The sequence below is a fragment of the Anolis carolinensis genome, chromosome 3, assembly GCF_035594765.1.
Source record: "Anolis carolinensis isolate JA03-04 chromosome 3, rAnoCar3.1.pri, whole genome shotgun sequence".
In the NCBI taxonomy this organism is placed as follows: Eukaryota; Metazoa; Chordata; class Lepidosauria; order Squamata; family Dactyloidae; genus Anolis; species Anolis carolinensis.
In genome coordinates this window covers 100,116,358-100,130,381 of record NC_085843.1, presented here as the reverse complement: position 1 = coordinate 100,130,381, position 14,024 = coordinate 100,116,358, and the positions used below count along the sequence as shown (strand labels likewise).

Below are 14,024 nucleotides of genomic sequence, written 5' to 3'. Positions count from 1 at the left end.
TTCTTACACTATAAAAATTAGGTGTAGGCCCACAGTTCTTGGGAATGAAGAAACCCTTTCTATTCCATATTCTGGGAAAGAATATCTGGAAAAATAACCCTGAAAATCTGGCATGCTAAACTGAAAAGAAGGAAGCCATGTGGGGGAAATCAGATACCATATCAGTGTGGGTGCTACCTTTGTGGAAAGTAAGGGAATTCGTCTCACGTTAATGTGACTCTTAGACTTTCTTTCTCTCCTACTTGTAATGCATGCATTTTTATGCAGACAAACACCATGTTTCCCTAGCTTATACACCTTCTTTATTCCTTGATGACAGCAACTGTAGAAGAGGCAGTAAAAAATATCAACCTTTGCCATTCATAGGCATTTTTGTTTTTACCTTGCTTAGAAATGTGCTTTTATTAGAACACTAGTACTATTATGACTTCACCTTTCTGACTGCTATTAAATTCAACAAGGAACTGTACTACCAAAACAGTATCCAACACCTGGAAGTTGGTGTTGCTGAAATGTGCAGCATGTTTGACCTCACTGGGTACCGGCTTCAGAGTGGCTTTGATGGCACAAATCTGAAGTGAGACACTTCCATTTATCCTTCATGTTATGCTACTGTTTGATCAAAGTGGGTAGTTGTATTGAGACACTCTGAGTAGTTTCTCATTTGTAAATGGGTAGGCTGTGACCATACTGAATTTCAGTAAATGTCCTTTTAATTCATTGGTGCATTGAGTCATATCCCAAACTAAATGACAAATAAGGTTGATTTGCCGAGTTTTTGGAAAGGTCCATCTCAAAGTGGAGTCCCAAAGCTAAATCTGATTTGGAACAGCCCTAGACCAGAGTCTGATACACGGGGCCGCGTGGGGGCGGGGCCATGTGGGGGTGGGGGCAGGGCCACGCAGAGCGAGGACGGAGCTGTGCGGCGTGGGGGGCGGGGTCGTACGGTGTGGGGGCAGGGCCGTGCAACATGGGGCAGGGCCAAGCCACGCAGGCCGCAACGGGAAGGCCCAGCCAGCCTGGCTGTGGTCTGGCTGGGCCTTCCTGCCACGCAACCTGGCCCCGCCCCCCCGGACGATGGCACCACAAGCAAATGCTTCCCTTGCCTGGTGTTTGGACCGCCTCTGCTATGGCCTGCATTCAAGTTTTCTTTACAGTTTTTGGACTTCTCATGGACTGGCCCCTGATCTAAAATATGGGTGAAAAATTGTGAAGTCATGCTTCTAGAGGATGCCCAAGTCTAAATTCTCCCTTCTTAAATTTTCAAGGTACAATTTTTTTTCTAGAAAACCATAGAAGTTTATCTAGTTATTTCCAGTTTTGGGGATTTTGCTGGAGGTGGAAAATAGGGCAAGTACCCAGCCCTCCAGGAGAAAGGAGAATGAAAGCTAACAACTGGAACATTCGTTTTCCTCAAAAATTCTGATTCACATATCAGTTGGAATCCTATTGGGAAATTACTACTGAAGTTATAGCGCTATTCTGTGAAGCCCAGCCCGCAAAAATCCCACCCCACTCCACATTTCTACTTACTGGGAAACAAGCACTGTGATTGATGGAGATCCATTTCCCAGCATTCATAAATCAGTTGACTGGTGTTCCAATACCTTTTTCATGAGCAGTCTCTGTTGTAATAGGCAGATGCCCAGTCCCTGTCACGACCCCCCCTTGTGCTGTGACTGGTAATGTGAGAGGTTTGGGAAAGTCATTCAATGTCATTCAGGGAATGTCATCCTGAGCAACAGGAGTATGGACTCCCATTGGTGACAGCAGCTGCTTCCTGGTATATGGACACTGACAGACTTTCACAGTATCTATGTGTCCTCTAAACTAGGGGTTATGTAGGGATCATTCATACCACCCAGTTATAAATGTGTTACACATGTATAACTTTCTGACTGGATTTTAGCCATCCATATTAAATTTTGTGGATTCCTTGATGAGTGTTTCTTTTACTCCACTTAATTTTGTAACTTTTGATCACCCCTCCCAACCCCAAAAAGATAATGTTCAGAAATGTATCTCTGTTCAGAAACTCCCAAATGTCAAATGTTGCTCCTGTAAAACATACAGCTGGGCACTTGAAATTGAATTCTAGGCTTTTCTCACCAGCAATTAGTTTTGCCTTTTGATCCTTTCCTTTGATTCACAATATCTTTGGAGGAATTTAGAAACAGGAAGATCAGTTTGTTTTCTTTTTCTCACTTTAAGAGACCCAGGTGTCTTGGTCTTTTGTGTCTGGGGCAAAGTGATGCTGGGAAGGCATTGGTAAATTAGGGTCAATGAGGGGCTTCTACTGGATTAAAAATATAATAAAAATCTTAGGTAAAATGCCAACCCACCAACATACTCATTTTTGTGTGCATTTTCATCTGAAACTTTCCAGTCTTGACCCCCTCAGAACAAATACGTTTTTAAAAGGTACTGATTATGTCCTTTAACAAGATATTAATCGAAATTTAAAGTTCATGGTGTGCACACAAGCACATTTTTTCTATGCCCCGCCCCCCAACATTTGGCAAATATACTGTGTATATTTATGTAGAAATCAACCTCATGTATGTATCACGAGCAAATTTTGAGACTACAATTATGGATTTTGATGTGACCTGTGGATATGTTGAAAATTATTCTGCAAAGAGAGGAAAGCCCCAATGCTGATCCAGGGGGACAAGCCATAAATAGCACCATGGCCAAGAATAGTGCTTCTTTTAGGTTCTCCCGGGGTAGACTAAACCCTTGCCTTTTGCTACTCTACTTAGAGTAGGGAGTGGCTCCTGTTTTGATAAGAGTTAAGTTACTTACAGTAGTCAGATTGCATTATGAGTAATTTGATCCACGTTTTTAAAATAATTTTTGACAAAATTTCTTGACTTATACAAGGTAATATAGGGTAATATCTTTGTTGTTTTTGTTTTATGCCTTCAAGTTATATTCACTCAATGGTGAGCCTAAGGAAAACTGAGATTCTTGGTAAGAGGTTGCCATTACCTTTCTCTAAAACTGGGAGAGTGTGACTTGCCCAAGGTCACCCAGGAGGCTTCCATGGCTGAGCAAGGGTTTGAAGCCTGGTTTCCAGAGTCATAGTCCAATGCTCAAACCACTACATCAACTGGCAGTCTCCTTTTAAAGTATCAAAATTCCTGAAAATATGATCAGTTTTTGATGAAAACAGGTTGTGTTCTAGACCTTTGTTGAATTCCAATGAAAATCAAGGGAAAACACAAAACTTGGATTCAGATGAGGACCAGAATCTTTTGATGTGACTCTGATTAAACCAAGAAAAATTGAGCCGTTTATGGTTCCCTGTAATAGATTCTGAACTGCATCTTGTGGCTACTGCACACCTTTATTAATTCAAAAAAAGTTGAAGAAAACAAGTTTTTTTTCTTTTGATTTAGTTCTTGCCTTTCAGAAAACAAACACAAAGTAGTCTAGACTGGACTACTGTAATGCGCTCTACGTGGGGCTTCCCTTGAAGACGGCCCGGAAACTACAATTGGTCCAGCGCTCGGCTGCCAGGTTAATTATGGGGGCGAGTTACAGGGAGAGATCTACTCCCCTGTTCAAGGAGCTCCACTGGCTGCCTTTTATTTTCCGGTCCCAATTCAAGGTGTATACCATCACATATAAAGCCCTAAACGGTTTGGGACCCACCTACCTTCGTGACCGTATCTCCTACCACAAGCCTACACGATCCCTTCGCTCATCAGGGGAAGCTTTCCTGTCCCCACTCCCGATATCCCAGACCCGCCTTGTGGGAACAAGGGAGAGGGCCTTTTCTGCTGTGGCCCCCCGATTGTGGAATTCTCTGCCTGCTGAGATTAGGCAAGCCCCCACACTAGCAGCCTTCAAGAAAAACTTGAAAACATGGCTCTTTCGCTGCGCTTTTGGAGAGTAACCATTTTATATTTCTTTTCCGTTGCTCCCTCTAATATCTATCCTCCAGAATACCCCACTCCCTTATGACCCTGTTCGCTGTGGTTTTTATTTTTATGTCTTTCTCACCCCGAGTTTTAACTTAATGTTCATGTGGTCTGCCCTTGTTTTTATTGTCTCCTTGTTTTATTTTGTAATGGATATTATTTACTGTATTGTTTATTGTATTGTGTTGTGCTGTTCTTTTATATGCTGTTTACATTGTATTGTTTTGGGCGTGGTCCCATGTAAGCCGCCCCGAGTCCCCATTGGGGAGATGGTGCCGGGGTATAAATAAAGTTTTATTATTATTATTATTAAAGCACAAAGCATGTTAAAATATATTTTCTCATTTTAACCTTTCAAATATCAGTAACATGAGGTGACAAGGATCTGTATTTATCTTTCACATCCAAGTATAACTTTCCAGCTAGTACACTAAGCTCTCTACTGTATTTTGATACCATTATTCTTTCTGCTGTGGCTCTATTTTGCATGTGATGGATGGATAGATCAATGGATCAGTTGACCATGTCTTATTGTCACGACTCAGGCTACAGAGCACCAATAACCATACGCAGAGGCCAGATTCTATCTAATATCTTTATTAAGGAAATATATAAAGTTAATAAAAGCAAATGTAAAAGTTAGTCCAGAAGCAGACCTTTCAGGAAAGGTCAAAATTAGTCCAAAGAAACAATGTCCAATATGAAATATTAAGGTCCAAAGTTGTAATCCAATAACCGAAACACTCACTTTGCCAGGCAAAGTGAGGGGAGATGACAAGGTCCTTTAGTCCATGAACTTGAGCAAGGCTAGGAATTAACTTGATACTTGGAAACAAGGCTTGAATCGTGGCACAAGGTAACAAGGAACAAGAACAAGATCCGTGGAATTACTTGGTAAAATCCGTGAAACAAGGCAAGGTTTAGTCCTGAAAGGCGAGGCAAGGTCCGTAGGTAAACAAGGCTGGGAAACAGGAGCGAAGGCTTGAAAACAAGAACAAGGCTTGAACAGGAACGAGGCTTGGATCGGAGCGCGCTGTCCAGACACAACTCGCTCCGGAGGCTGACGAATTGACTCCGCAAAGTTACTCCGCGGGTAAAACACCTATATAGAGTCTAACTTTCCCGCCGAGAGCAGTTCTCTGGGAACCAGAAACGAAAGCTAATCTCTGAGACCAGATGTTTGACTCCTTAAAGATTCTCATGGAAAGCAGGCTTAATTGGCTAAATTCTTAGCAATTATTCTAGCACTCCTGCGCGAGGCCGCTTCCAAACCTCTCTGTTGTTTACAAAACTCATGGCGAGAAAACACAGGAGATGTAGCCTCAGTGTTTGTTTGACATACTTCTGGAACATAACCCTCTTGCAGGTGCAAGGTTCCCAGATCTGGCTGGGAAGAATCTGTCTGGGAAGAATCCAGTTCTGACTGGGAAGGTAAAAAACCCAAGTTTTCTTCTTCATCAGGCATCACAATGTCATGAGCAGGACTACAAGGCCCATGGGTCATCACACTATCCCCCTCCTCAAGCCCCCTCCCAAACTGGGACTCTCTCCCCGAGGCGCGAGGTCGTGGCTTGGCGGGATAGGTCTGATGAAAGCGACGGGTTAGATCAGGAGCATGGACTGAGGAGGCGTCTTCCCAAGAGCGTTCCTCAGGGCCAAAACCCACCCAGTCAATGAGATATTGCAGGCGGCGGCGGTGAAAGCGAGAATCCAAAATGTCCTGAACCTCGAACTCGTCCTCCCCATCTACCAAAATAGGGACGGGGGCCGGCCGGTCTACATCTGGCCGCACACCATCCGCCGGAAGGAGCAGGGAGCGGTGAAACACTGGGTGAATGCGCATTGAACGCGGAAGTTGGAGTTTGAAAGTCACGGGGTTTAATTGCGCCACCACTGGATAGGGGCCAATGAAACGGGCATCTAACTTCCGGCAAGGGCGATGGGAGGGCAAAAAGCGAGTGGACAGGAAAACCCGATCTCCTACCTTGATTTCGGGGCCCGGCTGGCGATGTTTGTCCGCGTGACGTTTATAGTCCTCCTTGGCTTGTTCCAGTTGCTGGAGCAAAAGTTGTTGCACCGCTGTGAGTTCCTGCAGCCAATCTTCTGCTGCGGGAACTTCTGAAGTTTCAATGACAGGGGGAAAGAAACGTGGATGGAAGCCGTAGTTTGCAAAGAACGGCGTTTCTTTTGTAGAAGCCTGGACTCCATTGTTGTAGGCAAACTCCGACAGTGGTAACAGAGAAGCCCAATTGTCCTGTTGGTAGTTTACATAACAGCGAAGGTACTGTTCCAAGGTGGCATTGGTGCGCTCCGTTTGACCATCCGTTTGGGGATGATGAGCCGAAGATAAACGAGAGTCTATGCCCAATAGTTTTTGTAGTGCCTTCCAGAAGCGAGAGGTGAATTGGGATCCACGGTCTGTGACCAAACTCTTGGGCAATCCATGTAGTCTGAAAACATGTTGGAGGAATAAATCTGCAGTCTCTTGGGCCGTGGGAAGGCCTTCACAGGGAATGAAATGGGCTAACTTGGTGAAAAGGTCCACCACCACTAGGATCGTGGTGAATCCACAGGAAGGTGGTAAGTCAGTGATAAAATCCGCAGAAATTATTTCCCATGGGCGAGATGGGGTAGGAAGGGGGTGTAGAAGCCCTGAGGGCTTCTCCCTTCTTATCTTGGAGCGCTGGCATACTGGGCAGGTGTTGACATATTTTTCCACATCTTTGCGGATCTTGGGCCACCAGAAATCTCTTAGGATCAGATGCATGGTTTTAAATAGTCCGAAATGCCCTGCTGGTTTGCAGTCATGACACAGACGAAGTGCTTTTTCCCTGCCCGGTCCGGGTGGGATATAAACATGATTTCTATAGCAAAGCAGTCCATCTTTAAGCGAAAAGGGAAAATGCAGACCTTGACGAAGTTGGTCCTGCGCCCAGGCATCTGCTTGCTGACTAGCCCTGATTTCTTGAGCACAGATGGGTCCTGGAGTAGAGGGAGTTGAATCAATGGGAGTGGATTTGGTGTTCCCCATTGTGAGCGTGGCAAAGTTCTCGGGTTGTAGTAGTTGGGATTCAGAGGTCTCCTTGCGTCCTGCAGCGTATTCCGGTTTATGTGACAGGGCGTCTGCTTGCTTGGTTTGGGCTGGGGTCACATAATGAATCTGGAAGTTGAAACGTTCAAAGAATAAAGCCCAACGTTGCTGCCTCTGATTTAGCTTGCGGGCAGTTCTTAGATGTTCTAGATTCCGATGATCAGTGTGGACTTCAATGGGAAATTTGGCCCCTTCTAGCCAATGTCTCCAAGTTTCAAAAGCTGCCTTTATGGCTAATAGTTCTTTTTCCCAAATGGTATAGTTCCTCTCTGGTGCGGTTAGTTGACGAGAATAATAGGCACAAGGATGAAGGTGATCTCCCACCGGTTGTAGGAGCACAGCCCCAATTGCCACATCAGAGGCGTCCGCTTGCACCACAAAAAGGGTTTCAGGATCTGGATGCTGAAGGATTGGCTGGGATGTGAATAATTTCTTTAGTTGCTGGAACCCTTTCTCTGCTTGATCAGTCCAGCAGAAGGGCTGTTTCCCACGGATGCAGCTGGTGATTGGGTCAGACCAGCGGGCAAAATCTGGAATGAACTTGCGGTAGTAGTTCGCGAACACCAAGAATCGCTGCACCTCTTTCTTGATGGTTGGCGCCCACCATTCCAATACTGCTGAAACTTTTGCCGGGTCCATGGAGAGCCCTAGAGGCGAGATGCGGTACCCCAGGAAATCTACCTCTTGTAGATCAAAAGCGCATTTTTCCAGCTTGGCATAAAGTCCATGATCCCGCAATCGTTGTAACACCATTTTAACGTGGTTCTCATGTTCTGATTGTGATCTAGAAAACACCAAAAAATCGTCCAGGTAGATGATCAAGAACCGGTCTAGATAGTCCTGAAAAATGTCATTGACAAAATGCTGGAACGTTGCGGGAGCTCCGCATAAACCATAATTCATAACTCGGGACTCGAATAATCCGAATTTAGTCTGGAAGGCGGTCTTCCACTCGTCCCCTTCTCTGATGCGAACTAGATTATAAGCCCCCCGTAGGTCCAGCTTGGTGTAGACCTTGGCTCCTCGAAGTCGGTCTAGTAGATCCGAGATTAAGGGCAGGGGATAGCTGTTCCGCTTAGTGATATTGTTCAATGCTCTGTAGTCCACCACCAAGCGTAATTCCCCTGACTTCTTCTTCACAAACATCACTGGGGAGGCGGCTGGGGATTGAGAGGGTCTGATGAATCCCTTGCGAAGGTTTGTCTCTATGAATTCCCTGAGAGCTTCTTGCTCTGGTTCAGTCAGGGAGTAGAGATGCCCTCGCGGGATCGGGGCCCCCTCCACCAAGTCAATGGCACAGTCATAAGGTCTATGTGGGGGTAATTTTTCGGCTTCTTTTTCATTGAATACATCCCAATACTCGGAGTACTTCTTTGGCAAGGTGATAATGGGCTCGGTGTCTGTGGCATGGCAGACCTTGGCTACGAGGCAATGGTTTTGGCAGTACCTTGAAGCAAACTGCAGTTCTCTGTTGGACCAGGAGATGCTTGGGTCGTGAAGTGTCAGCCATGGAATTCCCAAAATTACAGGGAAATGGGGAACCTCAGTAACAAAGAAGGAAATCTCTTCCATATGTTCCCTTATCCACATCCTGGTGGGTTCTGACCACTGGCTTACGGGGCCCGTCTTGAGAGGGCGGCCATCGATGGCTTGCACCACACGGGCATTCTTGAAGTCATGATATTGTAATCCCAGAGAGTCGGCATACTCTCTATCAATGAAATTGTTGGTAGCTCCTGAGTCTATCATGGCGTGGATCATGACGGGTCCCTTTTTTGCTGACCATAAGGTGACTACTAGAAGGAACAGGACCCCGGTTGGCGGCTCTTGAATGGGTTTCTTGACCGGGTTGGCGAGCCTCTCTACGCCCGGTCGTTGGCTTCCCCCGCCGGCTGTGTGCCAGCCGCCTCAGACGCCTTCGTCTCCGTGGAGGACGCCGCCGCAAGACGGGCGGCGGGCTTCCCTTTGGCTGGGCACTCTCTGGCGAAGTGGCCCCCATTTCCGCAATACCAACAGAGATTTAGGCGTTGGCGGCGGGCCTTCTCGGCGGCATCTAATCTGGGACGCACATTGCCCAACTGCATCGGCACCTCCTCGCTCCCTCTGGGGTATGGGGATGGTGGTGGAGGTCTCCACACTGGACGCGGCTGAACGCTGGCGGGAGCGGGGGGTTTTGCCCCAGCTCTACCGCTCTGGCCTCGTACCCACTGTTTCCTGTTGGCAATCATGACTTCAGCCCGTAAACATTGATCGATGAGTGCTTCAAGCGTTTGGGGAGGATCCACCTTGGAGATTTCCTCCAGCATTTCAATGTTGAGACCCTCCCGAAATTGTCCTCTGAGGGCAACATCGTTCCAGCCGGTGTTGTGGGCCAGCACTCGGAACTCGGCTATGTACTGAGACATGGGTCTGTCTCCTTGGAAGAGGCGGCGGAGTTTGTGACCGGCTGCCTCCAAATTGTCCTCGATTCCCCAAGTCTCCTTAAGGTGGTCCAAGAAGCGTTGCGCTGATCTTAGGTGTGGAGAGGCTTGGTCGAACAGTGCCGTCGCCCAGTTGGCCGCTGGCCCGTCTAGAAGACTGTAAACCCATGCCACCTTGATGTCTTCTTGGGGAAACTCGGCAGCACGGGCCTCTAGATAAGCTTGGCATTGGCGACGGAAAACATGAACCTTAGAAGCTTCTCCAGTAAACTTGGTTGGCAACGCCATGGCCGGAAGACGGATTCCGCGTTCCTTCAAACCCTTTATTTCCCCATCTTGTGCATTGAGCTTATCACGGATTCGGTCCACCTCATCCTTGTCGATGGTGTAGGTAATCGGCTGGCCGCCCGGTCCAGGTCCGGCTCCGGTAGACATTCTGGCCGAGGTTAATTGGTGCTTAGGGTGGCGGAGTCAAACTGTCACGACTCAGGCTACAGAGCACCAATAACCATACGCAGAGGCCAGATTCTATCTAATATCTTTATTAAGGAAATATATAAAGTTAATAAAAGCAAATGTAAAAGTTAGTCCAGAAGCAGACCTTTCAGGAAAGGTCAAAATTAGTCCAAAGAAACAATGTCCAATATGAAATATTAAGGTCCAAAGTTGTAATCCAATAACCGAAACACTCACTTTGCCAGGCAAAGTGAGGGGAGATGACAAGGTCCTTTAGTCCATGAACTTGAGCAAGGCTAGGAATTAACTTGATACTTGGAAACAAGGCTTGAATCGTGGCACAAGGTAACAAGGAACAAGAACAAGATCCGTGGAATTACTTGGTAAAATCCGTGAAACAAGGCAAGGTTTAGTCCTGAAAGGCGAGGCAAGGTCCGTAGGTAAACAAGGCTGGGAAACAGGAGCGAAGGCTTGAAAACAAGAACAAGGCTTGAACAGGAACGAGGCTTGGATCGGAGCGCGCTGTCCAGACACAACTCGCTCCGGAGGCTGACGAATTGACTCCGCAAAGTTACTCCGCGGGTAAAACACCTATATAGAGTCTAACTTTCCCGCCGAGAGCAGTTCTCTGGGAACCAGAAACGAAAGCTAATCTCTGAGACCAGATGTTTGACTCCTTAAAGATTCTCATGGAAAGCAGGCTTAATTGGCTAAATTCTTAGCAATTATTCTAGCACTCCTGCGCGAGGCCGCTTCCAAACCTCTCTGTTGTTTACAAAACTCATGGCGAGAAAACACAGGAGATGTAGCCTCAGTGTTTGTTTGACATACTTCTGGAACATAACCCTCTTGCAGGTGCAAGGTTCCCAGATCTGGCTGGGAAGAATCTGTCTGGGAAGAATCCAGTTCTGACTGGGAAGGTAAAAAACCCAAGTTTTCTTCTTCATCAGGCATCACAATGTCATGAGCAGGACTACAAGGCCCATGGGTCATCACACTTATCTTTCTTACAAGGCTAAAAGTCAAACTATATAACACATTTAATGCATCTTTATAAACCATGACTGGCAGTTTTTTAGTGAGATACACAGGCACATGACTACCTTATACCCACGTATATCTGTTTTTGGCATTCTTTTTCATCCTCTGCAGCAACCGAAGGTCACTTGCCCTGACTCCCTGCTGTATTGTGATAGAACTTCCTACTACCACTATTCCATTGATGGTGAAGAACAGAGGAAATCAGACAGTCATTTGACTATTTCCTCTTGGACAGATGCATACTGATGACATCACCTGTTGAGACCACTGGAGGACACCAACAGACAGGGCTGTAGCCAAGGGGAGGGGGTTAGGGGTTCTATCCTCCCCCGCCAAAAATTTTCAGGTTAAAAAAACTGGTTTACTCATTAATTTTAACTGATTAACCAAATCCCCATGAGTGTCCACTGAAGTTTATCTGTCTTGAGTGTCCACTAAAGTTTATCAATGGAGCCTGATTTCTAAATTATTTTGCGTTATGGAACTACTCTTCATGATTAGCTAAAAAAAGTTTCAACCCCTCCATTTTTTTCTAAATATAGCCCTGCCAGCAGTTCTCTATGGGATTGCTCCTTGGTCTGTATGTGACTGTGACAACATAACCAGATGCTGTAGCACAGCTGGTTAGTAGCCAGCTGCAATAAATCACTACTGAGGTCATGAGTTTGAAGCCAGCCCGTGTCGGAGTGAACTTGCGACCATTAATAGTCTAGCTCGCTGTTGACCTAGGCAGCTCGAAAGACAGTTGCATCTGTCAAGTAGAAAATTTAGGTACCGCTTTATGCGGGGAAGCTAATATAACTAATTGATGACACCATAAAAACCTTCCAGCAGCATACGGAAGAATGAGGAAGTACTCCCTCAAGAACTCGGTGTCACAAGTGGACAGTGAACTTCTTTACATGATCAGGAAGGATTTTGTCCCGTATCTACTTTTCTTTCTTTCCTTAATTACAAATATGATAGGGCATAGCATTTTCATGGCAACCATGGTACATTGGTTATACCCTTCCGTCTTAGGGCACATTTTTGATCAAAATGTAGTGGGCTTTTCTGCTATGTCCCTTCAAAAGAAAGTTTCTATTGGTGTCAATGAAACTTTCTGCCCACCCACCTCCCAGCTTCAAGGTTCAGGTGCACTTATATGTCAATGGAGGGAAAGGTTAAATGTCACTGTGATCTTGATGAAAAAAGATTCCCTCTCATTCTCTCTCACATTCTCTCTCTCACACACAAACACACACACTCTCTCTCTCTCACACACACACACACAGACTGGCACTGATGTTGAGTTTGACACAAGGTGGTAGTATATTTCCTATGTCAGTTATGCTGCAGTAATCAAATATCATCTTATTCTGATCTGCAAGAATAGCATGCTTTTCATCAGTTTTCCCAAACCCCAGAATGTTGTAATTCTTATGATAACATAGATGTTTCCAATGAACATCCATGGACCTGGAGACTGGAAAATTATTTTCTAGAAGCAGGAACATTTTGAAGCCACACACATACATGATCAATGGTGAAATGATGTTCTGGGACAACAAGCCCTTGCATACTAACATGCAGATAATTTCCTCATATCGCTTTTCCACATCTCTCATTTAAAATCAGTGAAGAATATGCAGGACCCATTTGAGGGGATTACATGTAGAGTAAGAAGCAAGATTGGAATTTATTGTCATTATTATGCCCTACTGGGCATATATTATGCTTTTCATATGCAAGTGGTAGTAGAACATATCAAGATAGTGGTTTGAGCTTGATAAAGCAGAATAATAACTTCATGTTATCTGTTCTTTTTCCAACAAATTGAACAGTCTTAAATAATACTATAGAATTACTATATATTTGAGGTCTAGGAGATTTTAGAAGGTCTGTTGTTTTTAATGAGTGCTCAAAATTGCTATGAATGAATAGCAAAGAATTTACAGCTAAGTCAGTTTTAAAGTACTTTATAGTCCTATTCATCTCATCCTAATACAATTTGGAGATTTCTTAAAAGAGGCCTCTGAAAGGGGGCTTTATTATCTAAGACATGAATGAAGCCATAAAAATAACATATGAAATTAAACCACCACAAAAAGAATTCAAACCTTTGTGCAAAAGAAATACTTAAATTTGTAGTGGTTTTGAGATTTTTGTCTTCTACACAATTCCTTTTAGTAGTTTCTTGTGGTCCTATCATTTTTGTCTTTCACATTCAACATTTTTTCATCATTGTTTGTATCAAAGCTCCAAAATACCACTGTGTCATATTTTTTTCTATAGCACTAATATAATTGGTTTAAACTAGGTCCCACTTGTAAGTTGATGGTTCATAGAATGAATAGGCAACTATTGGCAGTTAAATGGGTCACATAGGGTTTATTTGGGGAATATGTGATTACAGTAGAGTCTCACTTACCCAGCACTCACTTATCCAACATTCTGGATTATCCAACGCATTTTGTAGTCAATGTTTTCAATATATCATTATATTTTGGTGCTAAATACAGTAATTACTACATAGCATTAATGTGTAATGAACTACTTTTTCTGTCAAATTTGTTTTATAACATGATGTTTTGGTGCTTAATTTGTAAAATCATAACCTATTTTGATGTTTAATAGGCTTTTTCGTAATCTCTCCTTATTATCCAACATATTCGCTTATCCAACGTTCTGCCGCCCCATTTATGTTGGATAAGTGAGACTCTACTGTACTTCCAAAATGCACTTGATGATCAAGCAGGTATTGTTTGGGCAGATATTAGTTGGTTAAGTTATGAATAAATTGTTTTTATCCCACCTTTCTATCTTATGATGTACCAGCTGTGCCCTGCCACGCGTTGCTATGGCCAATTGGAATTGCAGTGAATAGCCTCGCTGCTTCAAAGCCTGGCCGTTTTCTACATAGGGTATCCTTGCTAGGCCAGGTTGAATGAGATGGAGTAGCCTTGTGGTTTCCAAAGTCTGGCTTTGAAGCTGCAAGGCTGTTCAGTGTTAATCAAGGTGGGCCACAAAGGGGTTGATATATGTGTGGAATAACGTGCAGTGTGGTAGAAAGAACTATTGTCTGGTTGAGGCAGGTGTTGCCATGGATCT

The 14,024-nt window shown here is 44.7% G+C and overlaps 1 protein-coding gene across 6 annotated transcripts in view; it reads left to right on the top strand.

Moving 5' to 3' along the window:
- Positions 1-14,024, top strand: part of glra2 (glycine receptor alpha 2) — a 186,373-nt gene that overhangs the window by 38,862 nt on the left and 133,487 nt on the right. The window lies entirely within an intron of this gene.